Raw genomic sequence first — 5,466 nt, 5'->3', positions numbered from 1 at the left:
AATTAGAATCCAGAAATAAACTCGCACATTAAATGGCAAACATATTTTCAGCAAAGGTGCTTAGACAATTCAATAGGAGAAAAAATAGTCTTTTTAACAAATTTTACTGGGGCAGTCGAATATACACAAGCAAAATAATGAATTGGAGCTCTACCTCATACTCATTCACAAAAATGAACTCAAAGTGGATCATAGACCTAAATCTAAGAGCTAATCTAGAATACTCTTAAAAGAACGCATGGGAGTATACCTTAGTAGCCTTGAATCAGGAAATGTTTTCTTTAATGTCACACCAAAAGCACAAGAGATAAAAGGGGAAAAATTGATAAATGAGACTGCAGCAAAATTAAAAATGTTTGTGTTGCAAATGATACCATCAAGAAAATGAAAAGACAATCATAGAATGGGAGAAAATAATTGCAAATTATGTCTGATAAGAGACTGATACCCAGAATATACAGAGAATTCAGGCAGCTCAAAAATACATGGACAAATACTTCAATTAAAAAGTAGGCAAATAATTTAAGTAGACCTTCATTCTAAGGAGATATACAAATGGCCAACGAGCATATGAAAAGATGCTCAACCACGCTAATCAGTAGGGAAATACCAATCAAAACCACAGTGAGATACCACTTCACACTCGCTAGGATAGCTATAATCAAAAAGATGAGAAAGCAAGCTTAGTGAGAGGAGGAGGGGCACGGAGATGTCTTTGAGCCCTAATGGTCAAGGATGATTTCATTGAGCATCAGGATTCTAGAACTGAGAGAGAGATAAATGGAAACAAACACAAAGTTCCCAGCCAGCCTACTGAGCCCAATACAAATACCCAGAGTATGAGGAACTGATCAGACATGCTCTGCACGCCCTGTGGCCAGATGAGGATCCCAGGCTTCAGAAACCAGAGCACTAGTACTCGGTGGAAACGGCACTGCACTTGCTGCAGATCACAGAGCACATCATGCAGAGAGACCAGGCACCTGCAGTAGGACCTGGGGCTGGAGAAACAGAGGCACAATCTGAACACCCAGGAGCAGGAAGCCCTCTTGGACCACTTAATATAACAGGCAGTTGTAGAACTGCCTCACCCTTCCCAGGAGTCTAGGGGTGATGTCAGAGGTGAGCAGTGGACCCAGTCATCCAGGCAGCCTGACCAGCTAGTTAACTGACAGAGTGATTTTGAAGCTGCACTTGTCAGCCACAACCTGTCCATCTGTGGGAATGACGTTTCTGCCTTATACCATTCCAGCTTCTGACTACAAGAACTGCCAAGGGAATAAATACCACAAGGACAAGGACAAGGAGGCTTTGGCTTCATTAATCCTGCTCCATTAATCCTGAAGACTGAACGCTGAGTTGGAGTGGTGTGAACTGCACCGAGGAGGTCCTGGTACAATACCCTGATTAGAAAGGGCAACCACTCCTGTGAGTAGAAGCAACCTGCTTCCTACCTACTAATTCAAGGCACCCTCCCACCTTGAGCCAGGAAACTTGGTTGTTCTAAGTGGCTGCTGCTCTGTCTTCTGCACACTGGTCATGGCTCTGTATGACCCAGGTGGGCCTTTCTGACCCCAGTCACCTCCTGTGACAGCTTTGTCCTTAGCCTCCACCTGTATGCATAAATTGAACTGATTCTTGCCCATGTAGACCGTGAGGTTATTGATGTGAACACCTGTCCTTTCCAGGTCATTGTGGACAAGTTGGACCAAGCCTTGCTTGAGGCTAAGCTTAAGGGGAAAAGGGTCAGAGACCTCATGCTATCTAATGCTCAAAATCCTTTGGGTGACATCTACTCCCAAGACTCTCTGAGGAATACTTGGTATTTGCCAAGAGGTACAACGTACATGTGATTATGGAGGAGAGTCGCATGCTATCTATGCTTGATGAATCACCATATTCCACAGTGTTCTGAGCATGGAGAGTTTGCCTGGCCCCCAAAGGACGCGTGTGATCTGGAGCACCAGATATTTTGGCATCTCTGGCTTCTGCTTTGGTACTGTACCTGGATGCTGCACATTTGAAAAAGAGCGGCCCCTCGATCACTGCTTCCTGGTCAAAAAGCTGATGCTGGCCCATGGCAAGACTACAGCTATAAGGAGCCTGGCAGATTCTGCCTCCCAATGTCTTCATACATGATTCCTCCATAGGTCAATGAATACAATTCAAACTCAGTTGACTAACTGAGGCTCCCCATTGCCTATTTTATGTAACATTTTCCAACTTTATCTTTCACAGTCCTCTTACCTGAATTCTTCATGTCAGCCCAACTAGTCTACTTATCAGACTCCGATTACTTTTCATGGTCCTGCTACTAGAATAACCTCCCTCCTCTATGCAATCTCTATTGAAATAGGCAGGGTCTTTAAGGTCTGGTTCAGATCTCTTCCAAGAGTCCTGATCAAAAAGTCCTGAGCCAGAAAGTCCTGCTTGTCAGTGTCATGTATAGAGTTTTACCTTCTTCACAATAGACACGGTGTGTGTGTGTGCGTTTTGTCTTCAATGCATTCCAAGCTCCCAGAAACTTGCTCATCACACCTTTGTGTCTCCTTTGCATCTGGAGTAGGGACTTAGAAAAATTAAAATTAAATTTAAAGGTGATTTGGTTAAAGAATCACATGTTATACCTCTGGAACAAAAATGATCACAAAGTTTCATCCTTTCATTTCTGCAAGAGAAAATGGGGCAACAATACAAACATACATTGTAATTTACTTCTAGATTGTTAGCTGATACTCAATAAATACATATTATATGAATGAAGGAATGTCATAGAAGCATTGGAAAGAATGATATAGGTGTTCGTTCTAAGTACGGTAAATTCTCACATACTTAAGCAAGAAAGATTTTTTAATCATTTTTCATTTGCAGGACTTAATTGTGTAAACTAACCCATCACTTTTGAATTTTTCATTGTAAATAATGAAACCATAAAACTGGAGATGTCATAAAATAATACACATTCCTTTTAAGAGTTCTAATATTCTTATAGGGTTTTATTGATATTATAATTGACAAGGAAATTGTACAGTTTGCTAAAAACACACTTATGAAATTGGAATGGATTTTACCTCAAAGCTTTTACAAACTCATCATTCAAGACTTGCTTTAATTTTATACACCAAAGTAATCCAAGCAAGACTTCTTGCCCACTTTTTTTTTCTTGTTCTCACCCTTTTGCCTTCCTTCCAAGTTGTGAGTTTGCTTGTTTGTCTTGTTAAAGGTATACATACAAATTGCAAAGATAAAATACTATGGAATATAGATATATAATCAAAAATATTCACATAAAAACATTATTAGCATTTTGGTGTAATATTCTTTAATCTGTATCTCTGTATTACAGTTAATATTACCTCATGGATATCAATACACATCAATCTATATCACTATACCATAATTTTAACTACCACACAATACTTCTTTGCATGTTTGTGCTACTTAATCAGTTTCCAATTAATTCTAAGAACCATATTTCTGGTTTCAGAAGGAATTCGTGGTCTTCCACTGAAACAAAAGAATTACTATTATGAAATGATAATTTCATGAAATAATTTTTAAAGCAATGTTGACTAGTTAAGGATGCTTTAATATTTTGTAGAGACATCAATTTTGCAATGGAAAGTATTTGACCAAGTACGACATAAACAATGTATATTGAGGTTGGGTGAATTTCCAGAGGTTAATTCAGTGCTATGCAATAAAGTTATTTTTACCTTACTTCTTTGGTTCTTAATCCTGGCTGTATATTACATTCATCCCCAGAACTTTCAAAAAAATAATACCCATTCTGCACCCAAAAGCCAAAGAACCAATCTTTAGATGAAACCAGGGCTTCTACTCATTTTAGAAGTTCCTAGGTGAATCTGAAAAGTGAGAGTTGAGAAATACTGAGGCTAATTCAAAAATAATTTGTGCATAATTCATACTACAAAGCTTGATAAACCATCATATCTCTTTTATTTTGAGGAGAATAGAAGTTTGTTTCAAAATCAGGGAAGTAATGCATGCATAGTGTATACAGAGAGTTTGCTCATTCTAGTTTGTAGAATCTCTTTTTTGTGTATGCCACTCACCCCTAGGCATTCTCTGAGAATTAACTTTAATGTTATTGGGTGGTTTGAAAAGAAAATCCTATGGCTACTTCCTTTTACCAGAGTATGTGCCTCATGGTGACCTTGAAGGATGAAAGCTCCTGGGAATGCATAGGTTTGTAGAATATTTATTCTAAGTGGAACATTTTAACAGTGCAACATTTAGATGAGCTCAACTAAAGTTTTAATATGGGCCTCCTTGGAGAGACACCAAAATGTAGGAAGGGGAGGCAAACAAGAAAGATGAGAGGGGCATTTACTGTCACTTACAGTGATGGAACTGGATTTTGATATGCATGATGCCTCAAATCTGCAGTGATAGGTAGGGATGGACATTATCTTATTTTTTATTTTACCCAAGCTATGGAAAGAACTGTAAATATGTCTCCATGCACAAACTTCAAGGCAGAAAACCTGAAAGCACTCAAAAAAGGCTTCATTGAAATAAAGTCTGTAAGCTGTGTGTCCATAGGACACTGACCAATTATAAGCAAAATTGTCTGACAGTCACACAGATGTTTTTTGATCTTTCTTTTCTTTTCTTTATTTAAAATCATGCATAAAATACTGTAAAATAATGACTGAAGGGCAACGCTGAACTAAATGGGAAGCTTTTCATTTTGAATAGAATTTTAAAACGTATTGTCACAAAAAAAGCAATAAAAATATGTTTATTGTTAAGAATATGTGAAATAGGTTAAGAGGCAGGAAATGAATCATTACATAATTGAATTTTTTTCAGCCAATTACTACTGTGTAGGTGTGGCTTTTTGAATCTAGCTTAAGAGTGTTATAGAATGCATCTCACACAAAATAGTTCAATTGTGTTTTTTGTTTTCATTCTTTTTTTTAAATTGCATAAGCAGGTAAGCAAATTGGAAAAAAATATCTGATGCAATTTAATGCTGATAAGTGTACTTTGCATGTTTTGTTTTTGAATTGTTTAAATCCACAAAGAACCTACATTCCTGATGCTTATTTATTGTTGTACCAAATACCCCTTGATCAACACTTGACTATGTAACATTAGTCAGACCTATAATTTCATGTGGAAGCTATATATAAAATAAATAAATAAATAAACAAGAGAATGCAAACAACTGTGGAGGTTTTCAATAGCTACAAATCTGACAGTATATAGACAAAATATTCAGATGATTATTTCCATATTTTTAAATGTTGAGATAATCTTTAATATAAAGTTATATTTCCTCTTCTCCACAAACTGAATGATCTTTTATTTACAGTGTTTGCTTTCCATAACAGCACTTCACAAATATAATGGGTTTGCAGAAGCTTTTGAGATTCAAACAATTAAATACTCCTGGAGCACTGGGCTCACAAAATGATTAGAAAACCATAAAAAATAGAA

The 5,466-nt window shown here is 37.2% G+C and overlaps 1 pseudogene; it reads left to right on the top strand.

The window, feature by feature from the left end:
• The first annotated feature begins 857 nt into the window (after positions 1-857).
• Positions 858-2,706, top strand: LOC118925242 (probable inactive 1-aminocyclopropane-1-carboxylate synthase-like protein 2; annotated as a pseudogene).
• The last annotated feature ends 2,760 nt before the right edge of the window (positions 2,707-5,466 follow it).

The sequence above is a fragment of the Manis pentadactyla genome, chromosome 2 (assembly GCF_030020395.1).
Source record: "Manis pentadactyla isolate mManPen7 chromosome 2, mManPen7.hap1, whole genome shotgun sequence".
NCBI lineage: Eukaryota > Metazoa > Chordata > Mammalia > Pholidota > Manidae > Manis > Manis pentadactyla.
The sequence above is the reverse complement of the archived record's forward strand: the minus strand, read 5'-3'. Positions and strand labels throughout refer to the sequence as shown.